Source organism: Zingiber officinale, chromosome 9A (genome assembly GCF_018446385.1).
Source record: "Zingiber officinale cultivar Zhangliang chromosome 9A, Zo_v1.1, whole genome shotgun sequence".
Lineage (NCBI taxonomy): Eukaryota > Viridiplantae > Streptophyta > Magnoliopsida > Zingiberales > Zingiberaceae > Zingiber > Zingiber officinale.
Window position 1 is genome coordinate 66,840,606 of NC_056002.1, and position 14,530 is coordinate 66,855,135.

Genomic DNA, 14,530 nt, shown 5'->3' on the forward strand with positions numbered 1-14,530 from the left:
TTAGTGCTCTACTTCCAAATTGTTGTGAGTTCTCTGCCATATTAGAAATGAGCTCTTTAACTTGTTCTGGAGTTTTGTTCACTAAATCTCCTCTAGCTGCTTCATCTATCATACTCCTGTCCATAGGTAATAAACCCTAATAGAAGTATTGAACTAGTAGCTTCTCACTGATCTGATGCTGAGGATAACTTGCACATAGCTTCTTGAATCTCTCCCAATAGTCATAAAGTGTCTCTCCCACCACTTGTTGACTTGCATAGATACTCTTCTTGATAGTTGTATTTTGAAACTGGAAAGAATTTCTCCAAGAAAGTCTTCTTCATATCAATCCAAGATGTAATGTATCCTGGTGGCAAATAATACAACCAACCCTTTGCTACTCTAGTTAATGAAAGTGGAAAAACCCTTAGCTTGATGTCCTCTTCTGAGATGCCCAATGGCTTCATAGTAGAGCAAATCACATGGAACTCATGTTGTAACGCCCGAAAATTTTCAAACTTGCATTAGAATTATTCTATGATTTTTCTGGAATTTTTAAATATTTTTCCGGAATTTTTCCGAGTAGCGGAAGTAGCAAAAATAATTAAAATCGCAAAATAGCTTAGGCGGGAATCGAACCCGAGACCTATGGTGTAAGGGATAATGCTAGTAACCAGTTGAACCCAGCAGGGCCGTGCTGAAAGAAGAGGGAATCAATTATATTTATAATTGATTTTTGGATGAATTAATTAGTAAATATAAATAAGGATTTAAGTGAGAAGTTTTAGATTATTTCTCACCGTAGTTTTTCCTCACCCGAAACCTAAAACCGCCGCACCTCTCTTCTTCTCCTCTTCCTCACGCACGGCACACCAAGCCAAGGGGCAAGGGAACATCTTCCAGCGACGACTCCAACACGAAAAAGGTTCTTCTCCGCGAGAGGAACGCGAGGACGTAAGCGGTTCGTCAAACTGAGCAGTTTTCCGGAAAACCTAGCGGATAGAATCGTAAGAAAACCTTGCGATTGAGGTAAGAAACCCCTCACCTGCAGTATAATTGCTCTTGCTTGTTAGTTTTGGCGTTAGTTCAGTAGTTCTACAGTTTTCAGTTTTAGGGTGTGCTTTTAGTGCACACCAAGCATTCGGTAGAATGCCCAGTTCAGAAGGATGCACCAGTAGGCGTCCTAACAGCATGTAAAATGTATTAGAAACATTTTATTCAGCTTATTATCAGTTATTACAGCTATATGGATCAGATATCCATTGGGTGGGCTCCCACAGTAGCCTCTAGGTTCAGATAACCTAGCTCTAGGTTTAGATAACCTAGAACAGCAAAGTAAAATAAAACAGTATTCAGTATTTTACTTTTATTCAGTTGGCACTGTACTTGGATCAGATATCCATGGGCTGGACTCCCACAGTCGTCCCTAGGTTCAGATAACCTAGTAACCCTGCTGGATTCGGAACTTGCAATCCCGGGTCTCGTAGGGATGCGCGCACAGTAAGTACAGTTGCCAGGGCCCCAGCAGCATGTCTAGTATTTTCATCTATTATTATATATAGTTTTCCAAATATGTAATCAGTGATGGAAACACTAACTTAGTTCAGTTTCAGTTAATTATCTCAGTTAAGTTTCATGATTTGAGTTCATGACCAGTTAGATGTATATGCATGATCAGTTCAGTATTCATGCTTAGTTTCAGATATAGTATGCTATGCTCAGCTTGTTTGTATGCTATGAACAGTTCAGTACTTGTTTGTATGCCATGCCATGTTGCCATGCTCAGTTCAGTTTTCAAACAGCATGTTTTAAAAACATAATCGCATCGTTGCATATTTTTGTGAGGTAGATGATTTCTTACTAAGCTCTTTAGCTTACAGGTACTACTTTTCTTATACTGCAGATACAGGTAAAAGAAAAGTGGACTAGCGGAGGACAATGCTATGGAGGTGTGTGTGTGCAAGGGGTTTGGAATAAAGATCCTAGGGGTCTAAACAGCTTAATTCCAGCATTTACGTTGTTAGTTTACTTATGGTTTAGTCCTTAGCTTGTTAAATGTTTTAATCCAGTAGAACTATGCACTATTCAGTTTGTCCAGTTTGGGACGCATGTAGGTTAATGTTAGAATGTTTTTCATGTATCTAGAACCTATGTCTGTGAGTTGTGGTACGTTCCAGTGCCTGAAAGTTCTGAAATCAGGAACTCTGATTTCATATCAGAGTTGGATCGGTCTGCCGACCGATCCGTTGCAGTATCAGGGTCCTGGATCGGTCAGCCGACCGATCCAGAGGCATACAGTATGCTACTGTATGCTATCTGATCGGTCGTCCGACCGATCCAGCATCGAACAGAGGGCATCCCAGCGTCTCCAGGTGCCTGGATCGGTCATGCCGACCGATCCAGCAGGGCACAGAATCGTAGCAAGTTTGATCGATCCGTGGATCGATCAATAGCTAGCTGGGAAGTTAGATTTGAGTTCCTAGCTCAGATGGGAGGTCAAGTATCCTCCTTAGCACATATACACCAACCGGAAAGGGCCCTGAATCCTTCCTTATAACAGCATGGGTGTATCAGTTGTCAGATCAACAGAGTCAGTTAGTGAAATTTTTATTTTACCCAGTTTTCCGCACAGTACGGCACAGTAGCTTCAGTAGTTAATGTAGCGATCCGGCTCATAGCTTAGTATTCAGGAGTCGGGTCGTTATAGAGTGGTATCAGAGCAAGTTCCTCACTTCCTACACACACATCAGCATTGTGCCTACAGCTTCCAAGTAAGAACATCTCTCACTCAGTTTTGTTTTCAGCTTTCATATCAGTTATATGTGCTTTCATATTTGCTCTCATGTTGGTAGTTAATTAATTCATGTTTACAGTAATAGTATTTAACATGTTACCAGTAGTTAACTATAACATGATAGCCTAGTTATATATATATGTATTCTCTGCTATTTAGAAAATGGTACGAGGACGTCCAGCTAAGATAGCATCAGCGGCTGAGCCCCAGCAAGAGGCAGGCAGTTCAGTGCCTCCCCTACAACAGCAGTTAGCTGAACAGCAGCAGGAGATAGCCTCCTTAAAGGCTAACCAGCAGACTACTCCCCCAGTCACTCCAGTACCGAACCTCACGACTCCAGTAATCACAGAGGTTGTACCAACTCAGCCTGTAGTACCAGTCCCAGTAGCAGGGGCTAAGAGAGAAGCTTACCTTATCCAGTGGCAGAGAATTAAGTCCGAGAACTTCTCAGGCACCAGCGAACCATGGGATGCTCAGGCATGGTTTAAAACACTGGAAAGCACGATGGAGCTTCTAGACTGGCCAGAGCACGAAAAGGTGAAGTGTGTCTCCTTCTGTTTAACAGGAGACGCACGCATGTGGTGGGAGCAGATTAAATCGAAGTGGCCAGTAAACCAGATGACATGGGCCAACTTCGAGAAAGAATTCTTCGAGGAATTCTTTCACATGCAAGTCACGAACCGACACTATGACGAGTTTACAGAATTTCGTCAGGGCAACCTATCAGTTCAGGAAGCCGTGAAGAAATTCAACAGGTTGGCCCGTCTGTGTCCAGAACTAGTCAGCACAGAGAAGGAACGAGTACGGTTGATGCTGAAGATGCTCAGACCAGAGATCGCAATGAATGTGGCTGGTGGCGTTCATAGGCCACAAACCACAGAGGAGCTAGTGAGTAGTGCTTTGATCACTGAGCACTATCAGCACAGCATCACCCAGCAGAAGCAGGTTTCCACAGAGGCCAAGGGACAAGCTGGCTCAGGTACTCAGCAGAAACAACAGGGACATAGCTCCAACTGGAAGGGGAAACGCAAGGCAGGCAGTGACCCAAAAGGGGGACCGGCTGGAAAACATTCCAGACATCCCAAGTGTGCTATTTGTGGGAAACATCATCCAGGAGTTTGCCGCAAGGGTACGCGAGGTTGTTTTGAATGTGGACAGGAAGGGCACATGGCTAAGCAGTGCCCGAACAAGAACAGTCTTCCTCAGCCTCAGCCGATACAGTATGGAGCTCAGCCAGCGCAGCTACACCAGATGTATGCTGCCTTAGATGGTCCATAGGTCAGGGCAGATTAGAAGCCCCCACAGCTAATGCCAGGATTTTCTCACTGACCGGAGAGGACGTAGCAAATGCCTCGACAGTTGTTACAGGTTAGATCAATATTTTACAGCATAATGCAACTGTCTTATTCGATACTGGGGCAACCCACTCTTATGTATCCGTATGCGTTTCGAGAAATTAGCAACACCTCGAGTTACTCAATAGTCGACAACACTACCCTCAGGAGACATTATGGCATCTACACACTGGCTCAGAGCAGTGCCAGTCATTATAGCAGACAGAGAACTTTTTGGTGATCTGATAGTACTAGAAATGACTGACTACGATGTCATCTTTGGAATGGATTTTCTGATCAGATACGGCGCTTCTATAGAGTGCCGTAAACAGAAGGTCATATTCCAACCTGAAGCAGGAGTACAGTTTGAGTACATGGGAAAACTAAAGAGAAAAGCCAGGAAGTTTCTCTCAGCACTGAAAGCACAGCAGCTAATGGATTCAGGATGCATGGGATTTTTAGTAAATGTAGTCAACACCAGCCAGGACAAGAACCAACAGCTATCAGAGGTTTGAGTCGTTTGTGACTACCCAGCAGTCTTCCCTGAAGAGCTACCAGGCTTAGCACCAGACAGGGAGATTGAATTTGAGATAGAGCTCATTCCCGGCACAAATCCAATTTCCAAGGCACCGTATCGCATGGCTCCAGCAGAACTGAAGGAACTTCAGGATCAATTACAGGAGCTTCTTGACAAGGGTTTCATACGCCCTAGTCACTCACCATGGGGAGCACCTGTGTTGTTCGTGAAGAAGAAGGATGGAAGCATGCGCCTATGCATAGACTACCGTGCCTTGAACCAGGTCACAATTAAAAACAGGTACCCTCTCCCCAGGATAGATGACCTGTTTGACCAGCTAAAGGGAGCCACGGTGTTCTCTAAAATTGACCTCAGATCAGGATATCACCAGGTTAGAGTCAAGAAAGGTGATATACCTAAAACAGCTTTCAGGACCAGATACGGACATTATGAGTTCGTAGTCATGCCTTTCGGCGTGACAAATGCTCCAGCTACTTTCATGGATCTCATGAACAGAGTATTCAGAGAATACTTAGACAAGTTTGTCATTGTATTCATTGATGACATTCTTATCTATTCAGGCACTCAGGAGGACCATGCAGAGCATCTGAAGACAGTTTTGCAGATCCTTCAGCTGTACGCCAAATTCACGAAATGTGAATTTTGGCTAGACCAGTAGCCTTTCTAGGTCACATCATCTCCAAGGATGGTGTTATGGTAGATCCCAGAAGATAGAAGCGATAAATAGCTGGAAGAGACCGAACGCCGTGAAATCGAAGCTTTACGGGATTAGCGGCTACTACAGAAATCGTAGAGGACTTCTCCAGATAGCCTCCCCAGCAGCTCTCACCAGGGAAGAACAAGAAATTTCGGTGGATAGAGGACTGAGAACAGCTTCAATGAACTAAAATGGAGATTGACGGTGCTCCTATTTTAGCTATACCAGAAAACACGGACAGACATCTACAGTGACGCCTCTAAATTGGGATTAGGAGCAGTACTGATGCAGCAGGGCAAGGTGATCGCCTATGCCTCCAGACAACTCAAGGATTATGAGAGGAACTATCCTACTCACGACCTTGAGCTTGCAGCAGTGGTGTTCGCTCTCAAGATTTGGAGACATTATTTGTACGGAGCTCAGTGCAGAGTGTATACAGATCATCAAAGTCTGAAGTATTTCTTTACTCAGAAGGATCTGAATATGCGACAGCGCAGATGGTTAGAGCTGGTCAAGGATTATGACATAGATATCCTCTACCATCCAGGGAAAGCTAATAAGGTAGCAGACGCACTCAGCAGGAAGTCCAGTGCTACCTTATTATCTTTAGCAGCTATGTCACCACCCCTAAGGAAGGAGATTACAACTTTTAGTCTCGAGCTCATAGTCGGGCAACTTTCCACTATGTCCTTAGCATCTACCTTGCTTGATGACATCCAGACAGCTCAGGAGCAGGATCCTGAAATCCAGAAAATCAAGCAAGGGTTAGCAGAATCAGAAAGTGGAGAGTTCAGAGTGTCAGCTAGCGGGGTAGTGTATTGTGGTGGCAGACTTTGTGTTCCGGATCGGGAGGAACTAATTCTAGACGAGGCTCACAGACTCCCTATGCGATGCATCTGGTTCCACCAAAATGTATCGGGATCTAAAGAAACGATTTTGGTGGCACAGGATGAAGCGAGATATCGCCAGACATCTGTCTAACACGTCGAGGGTTAAGGCGAACATCGGCGACAGGAGGAGTTCTGCAGATCCAGTTCGAATGGAAGTGGGAGGATATCTCCATGGATTTCATAATGGGACTACCCAGAACCACGAATGGTTTTGATGTCATCTGGGTAATAGTCGACAGATTGACTAAGTCAGCCCACTTCTTAACTATCAGGATATCCTACTCCATGGAGCAACTAGCTCAGTTGTATCTCAAGGAGATTGTTAGACTGCATGGAGTACCACGGACCATCATTTCAGACAGAGACAGTAGATTCACATCACACTTCTGGGAGTGTGTACAGTCAGCATTAGGCACCAAGTTAAAGTTTAGCACAACCTTCCATCCTCAGACAGATGGTCAGATAGAGTGAGTAAATCAGGTACTCGAGGATATGCTCCGAGCGTGTGCCCTAGACTTCAAGGGAAGTTGGTGCAAATATTTGTGTTTAGCAGAATTTGCATACAACAATAGCTATCAGGCCACTATCGGCATGGCACCCTACGAGGCTCTCTATGGGCGGAGGTGTATATCTCCAATCTGCTGGTATGAAAGTGGTGAACAGAAAGAACTAGAACTTCAGACAGATCTAGTAGCAGACACCACAGCAGCTATACAGCAGATTCACCAGAGGATAGAGACAGCACAGAGCCGTCAAAAGAGCTATGCTGATACACGACGCAGACCCCTAGAGTTTTCAGTTGGGGATACAGTTTTCCTTAGAGTAGCTCCCATGAAGGGAGTCATGCGTTTTGGGAAGAAGGGCAAGCTAGCTCCCAGATATGTGGGACCATACCTTATCACGAAGAGAGTGGGCAAGGTAGAATATGAGCTAGAACTACCTCAGGAGATGTCAGCTGTCCACAACGTATTTCATGTCTCCATGCTGAAGAAGCATATTCCAGACGCCACCCAGGTGATTGAGCCCCAGTTGGTACAGGTCCGTGATGATCTCAGCTATGACAGTCGGTCTATTCAGATAATAGACCGAGCAGTAAAGAAATTATGGAACAAGGAAGTACCATTAGTCAAAGTCAGCTGGCAAAATCACACAGCAGCAGAGGCGACTTGGGAGACAGAGGCCAACACGAGACAAAAGTACCCAGAATTGTTTTAAGTTCGGGGACGAACTTTTTATAAGGTATGGGGGATTGTAATGCCCGAAAATTCTCAAACTTGCATTAGAATTATTCTACGATTTTTTGGAATTTTTAGATATTTTTCCGGAATTTTTCCGAGTAGCGGAAGTAGCAAAAATAATTAGAACCGCAAAATAGCTTAGGCGGGAATCGAACCCGAGACCTATGGTGTAAGGGATAATGCTAGTAACCAGTTGAACCCAGCAGGGCCGTGCTGAAAGAAGAGGGAATCAATTATATTTATAATTGATTTTTGGATGAATTAATTAGTAAATATAAATAAGGATTTAAGTGAGAAGTTTTAGATTATTTCTCACCGTAATTTTTCCTCACCCGAAACCTAAAACCACCGCACCTCTCTTCTTCTCCTCTTCCTCACGCACGGCACACCAAGCCAAGGGGCAAGGGAACATCTTCCAGCGACGACTCCAACACGAAAAAGGTTCTTCTCCGCGAGAGGAACGCGAGGACGTAAGCGGTTCGTCGAACGGAGCAGTTTTCCGGAAAACCTAGCGGATAGAATCGTAAGAAAACCTTGCGATTGAGGTAAGAAACCCCTCACCTGCAGTATAATTACTCTCGCTTGTTAGTTTTGGCGTTAGTTCAGTAGTTCTACAGTTTTCAGTTTTAGGGTGTGCTTTTAGTGCACACCAAGCATTCGGTAGAATGCCCAGTTCAGAAGGATGCACCAGTAGGCGTCCTAACAGCATGTAAAATGTATTAGAAACATTTTATTCAGCTTATTACCAGTTATTACAGCTATATGGATCAGATATCCATTGGGTGGGCTCCCACAGTAGCCTCTAGGTTCAGATAACCTAGCTCTAGGTTTAGATAACCTAGAACAGCAAAGTAAAATAAAACAGTATTCAGTATTTTACTTTTATTCAGTTGGCACTGTACTTGGATCAGATATCCATGGGCTGGACTCCCACAGTCGTCCCTAGGTTCAGATAACCTAGTAACCCTGCTGGATTCGGAACTTGCAATCCCGGGTCTCGTAGGGATGCGCACACAGTAAGTACAGTTGCCAGGGCCCCAGCAGCATGTCTAGTATTTTCATCTATTATTATATATAGTTTTCCAAATATGTAATCAGTGATGGAAACACTAACTTAGTTCAGTTTCAGTTAATTATCTCAGTTAAGTTTCATGATTTGAGTTCATGACCAGTTAGATGTATATGCATGATCAGTTCAGTATTCATGCTTAGTTTCAGATATAGTATGTTATGCTCAGCTTGTTTGTATGCTATGAACAGTTCAGTACTTGTTTGTATGCCATGCCATGTTGCCATGCTCAGTTCAGTTTTCAAACAGCATGTTTTAAAAACATAATCGCATCGTTGCATATTTTTGTGAGGTAGATGATTTCTTACTAAGCTCTTTAGCTTACAGGTACTACTTTTCTTATACTGCAGATACAGGTAAAAGAAAAGTGGACTAGCGGAGGCTGAAGGACAATGCTATGGAGGTGTGTGTGCAAGGGGTTTGGAATAAAGATCCTAGGGGTCTAAACAGCTTAATTCCAGCATTTACGTTGTTAGTTTACTTATGGTTTAGTCCTTAGCTTGTTAAATGTTTTAATCCAGTAGAACTATGCACTATTCAGTTTGTCCAGTTTGGGATGCATGTAGGTTAATGTTAGAATGTTTTTCATGTATCTAGAACCTATGTCTGTGAGTTGTGGCACGTTCCAGTGCCTGAAAGTTCTGAAATCAGGAACTCTGATTTCATATCAGAGTTGGATCGGTCTGCCGACCGATCCGTTGCAGTATCAGGGTCCTGGATCGGTCAGCCGACCGATCCAGAGGCATACAGTATGCTACTGTATGCTATCTGATCGGTCGTCCGACCGATCCAACATCGAACAGAGGGCATCCCAGCGTCTCCAGGTGCCTGGATCGGTCATGCCGACCGATCCAGCCTCTGCTGGATCGGTCCGCAGACCGATCCAGCAGGGCACAAAATCGTACCAAGTTTGATCGATCCGTGGATCGATCAATAGCTAGCTGGGAAGTTAGATTTGAGTTCCTAGCTCAGATGGGAGGTCAAGTATCCTCCTTAGCACATGTACACCAACCGGAAAGGGCCCTGAATCCTTTCTTATAACAGCATGGGTGTATCAGTTGTCAGATCAACAGAGTCAGTTAGTGAAATTTTTATTTTACCCAGTTTTCTGCACAGTACGGCACAGTAGCTTCAGTAGTTAATGTAGCGATCTGGCTCACAGCTTAGTACTCAGGAGTCGGGTCGTTACACATGTAAGTGTCTATTAGGATCTTCTCCAGATAAGAAATTTAGGTAGAAAATGGATTAATCCAGATCTCAACTCAAAATCTCCTGTCAAAGTTGGACAAGTAATACATGAATACTTGAATGCCTCATCAGGAGCTACCAGCTCCTTCATTGTCCTATGATGCTCAGCCATGGAAGTATCAGCGTGTGAGGAAGTACTGTCAGAAACTTCTGGTAATTTCTCCCAAATTCTAAAATCTCTGAATGTTCTCTCAATCTCAGGATCTAACTCAAATAATTTGTCTTTCGAAGTCTTGGTCATAAAATCAAGTTAAAGTAAGAAATCAAGTAGATATATAATAAAATCATGAAAAATATAAGACAAAAGAAGAATAGAACTATGCAAAATCTAAAATATCACACACTCACTACTAGTTGTTTCCTTGGCAACAACGCCAAAATTTTGGTGTACTCTAATGCATGTCACTATACACTTTAAAATTGATTAAAATTGAAAACCCTTACACATCATAAACTAAATTATAGCAAAGGGTCCCCAAGTCATATTTTTTCAAGGACATCTAGTAATCGCGTGTGTACTCTAGATGCAAACTATTCCTTATTTGGGGTTTTCATGCTTTACTAAATATGTAATAAAGATAGAAAAAAATCCCTAACAGAAAAACACTAAACATAAATTATGCTTAAGACAAATCAAAGACAACTAGATTTGAAGATCAACTAAACACAACTCAATGCTTACTCAAAAGCAGTGAATTCGATTCTTCTCAAATCAACAAAACTGAGCTAATTACCCTAATGGAATGGAATTCGGGTTTATTGAACTAAAGCTACTGTCAGAGATGAACAATTGAAATTGTAGAACAAAATGCAAAGATAAATGTATGAATTCAAAATTATAAAGGAATCACAGAAAAACTAAATCAGATCATCATATCTGATCATGCAACTAAGCAATCAAAGATGAAGAAGACGTTCACAACACAGATCGTCGATCAATCCTTCTTTCTGCCAATGAACAGAGCCACCCCTAGCGAACTCTCTTCAGATGATCAGTGACAGATCTTCAAGCTTCCAGCCGTGCTCCAGGCAAATCGCTCAACTCCTAGGAACCTCTCTTTAAGATCACGATCCACTAAAACACATATCCGTACGGGAACTAAGCTATGCTTTCTGGTAAGCGATCGCCCCAATCGATTGATCGATCGATCCGAGTTACGTGAGTGAAATGGGAAATGGTAGTGGATCAGAATCGTCAGGAAAACTCTGCTGATGACTGTTATTGCTGGTCAAAAATGTAGATCGGGGAAACTCCCTCCGATCAGCACACGATGGTGGAATGTGGAAATCAGAATCACAATGCAGATACCTCCTCGTCATCGCATTCTGCTCGTTGCCCGATGATTGCTGGCACTCCTTGAATCTCGCCGCTGATGAAGTATCATGAATCTTGGATCTGGAGTGAAAGGGACTTCGTCGTGCTCTCGAGAAGAACTGGCATGATGAACAGTAGTGAAGCCACTGTTCATTGTGACAGCTTCATGTTTTTAAACTCTGCATCAAACCGGTGCACAGCAGCTTAGTTCGGGTTCAACAACAACTAAATTGGTTGGGCCAGCTTGACTTGATTCAATAGTGGCTGGGTTAGTGTAACTCGAGTTCCAATTCCAAGCTAGTTGAACTTGAGTGAACCTAAATGTGATTGATGAACCCAAACCTACAAAACCCAATTAAAACATACTAAGCACAAATCTTGAATTAGTAGTAATGAATTTGATAAGCTCAAAATATTCCTTGCATAGCAAAATCCAATTCTAAAATCAATTTCACAAATAAAATAATCTTCAAAACCACACCATTCCAAGAAAAATAGAACCTCACATGAGCAAACCGTCACCATGCCACCGAACTAGAGCCCAGGCAGACTGTAGTCATGTGGAATCCACATGACCGTAGCATGGGCCATACCAGGCCTGTGTCTAGCTCTATTTAAAGGGAGTTCTTCCCCTTTTCAATGGGAGGAAGGTTCTCCCCTGGGAAAGATCCAATTTGGATGAAATATAGACTTCTTCGACACCCTCTTGGATGATTCAAAGCTAAATTTAGCATCTCCATCACTCTGAAAGCTTGAATTGGATCTGAAGACTACTCTTCATATAGGATAAGCCTTCTTCCCTTTCTCTTCTCGAGTTTTGGGTAATTTTTGCTTAAATCTTTATGTCTTTAGATTCTCTCCCCTAGTTATGATGTAGATCTCTTGTTCTAGGATTAAGGGAGTAATTATGATGTAAATTGATGTAAAACTCATGGATTTGTCAATTTCCTATCTAAATAACATTGTTATATCTTGTATCAACTTAATCTTATGTGTGTACAATGTACTTGAGCTTAATTTTCATATTTTATTGGATGTTTGTGTAGAATTGCTAATCCCATAGAAGGAATGCCTTAGATCGTATGGCTGAGGGACCATAGTGACAAGGGTATCCCATTTCTGAACATCTGGGACATTGCCTTGAAAGGAGAAGTAATTCTCTACAAGAAAGTAGAGATATTGGACGTATTGTTAATTCTATCTCTATGTTATTGAGTGTTAGTGTATTTTTATGTAGTATGACTGAGGAGCTCTAGTGACATGGGTATCCCGTTACTGGACTTCATAGGAATCACTTCCATTTAGTAGCATAGGATGTGGATTAAGATAGTATTCCGGCATGATCTCCACGAGGAAGAGCGGGTAATGAATCTAACTTCCTACAAGTGTATAGAATAGAAGATGGGTGATAGGTGATCCATGATACATTGATTAGCATCACAATAAAACTGAACCCTTGGAACACTTCCCAAACCAACTTCCTCAATATTCTTTCTCTTTCTCTCTTTCTCCTACTTACTTCCCTTTACATTTGCATTTGTAATCTTAAATCTTTCAATAGTTAGCTAGTTCACTATGCTTAAATTCTAGTACTTATATTTAGTCCCTGTGGGATTAATATTTTTATTACTTGATGACACTTATATACTTGCGGGCACACATCAATTTGCAACGCCGTCAAGATACTCTAATAGGAGTTTCTCCTCACTACAAAACTTAGATGGAAGAAATACATTAGATCTGGTTAAGGAAAGTAATAGATACGAGACATAAAAGTTGATGAAGAATACTCATGGTGGCAAACCGACGCTCAAATCTGTCACCGATAGAGGCAAAAGAGTGGACGAAGGCATGTTGGCTGATAAAAGACTATAGATCGGTGAGGTGGTGAGCGGAAGGGAGACAGGAGGGCATGAGGGCTTCAGAGGAGGGGGAGATCGATGGTTAGAGGCATGTCGACTTAATAAGAGATGAGTATGAGGAGAGGCAAATGGAGGAGCAAGATAGGAGAACCCCAACCATCGTTGAACTAGTGCGAGGGGAAGCAAGAGGGGGAATCTGGAAAAGCAAATGAGTGCAATGAATTCTATATGAAGTGAGAGCGCCGAGGAGGTTGAGAGGAAGAAGGAAAACTTAGATCAGTCACAATGATGTCGCCATTCTTTGTTCAGTGTTGAGGTTGTGGGGTGGGGTGGGGGGGGACCGACTCCAGGAATGGGGAAGCTTGCTCAGGCGGAGTGCTCCAATGAGAAGTCCAACGAAGGAAATGTTAAGGTTGCACACGGTGGCGTGAAGGAGATTGTCTCCCTCTCGCCCTCTCGCTTTTGTGCTTTTTGTAGGCGCAGCGGATGCCGGCAAGAGGGGGGTGAATTACCTAAAAAAAATTAAAACTATACCCTCCTCGGTTTTTTCAACTCAAAAGTGCAATAACAATAAAAATAACTAAAAATAAAGTAACAGAAATAAACTAGAGACTCAGCAGTTAACCTGGTTACAACCAAGAAGGTTGTTAATCCAGGGCGATGAAAGAGCGCACTAGAAAAATCTCCTTTGTTGAAGGCGGAGAAGCCTTTTACACACTGATGGCTCAGAACTATTGCTAAGAAGTTGTTACAGAGTTGAATGAAGAATTTGTTAGTGCGGAAAGCATCCGATGATCGAACCTAAGTTTTGATAATGGCAAAGGATTCAAAGTTAAGGTGTGTGGTAATCTAACAGTCTGAATGAGATTGCAGGAAAGTCCTAAGTGTACTTAGGTAAAAGCCCTAACTGTGGTTAGGCAAGGTGAAACTCTAGGGGGTGGTAACCCTAGGTCAAAGGGGTGGTAACCCTATGCGGAAAGTCTTGGTGGGTCGAGTGCTTCAGGCAAAAGTCCTAGGGGGGTAATCCTAGGTGAAAAATCCTGGTGTCGTGAACCAGGTGAAAGACTGGACCAGCCGGGACGTGGACGTCCAGCAGAAAGTCAGGAAGCATCGAGCACCGAGCAAAAGTCCAGTCGATCTGGAGGATCTCACTGGCAATAGGTAAATCTCCTGAGTGGAGTAGGTGAGGACGCGTTCCTCGTAGAGGGAACAGTAGACGTCGGGTCGACTTAGGGTTTCCGGTTGGAAATCCGAAGTCAGACTCGGACAGTCCGATGACTGTCAAACTTCATATTTATGATATTATATGTGCTAACTTTTGTTTTGCAGGATATGTTTGTTTTTTGGATCTAACATTTCTTGCAGGTACGAAAGAACAAGGTTAAGCCTCGGATAAACAGTGTCCGAGGCACCTCCATGGAGCTTGGAGGCGCCTCGGGTGCAAAAGATGAGCTGGTTGCGAAGCAGGCTTGGAGGTGCCTTGAAGGAAGCTCAAGGCGCCTTGGACTGGTGGATGAAGGCGCCTTGGAAAGCAAAGAAGGCACCTTAAACCTGATAAGGTTCGAC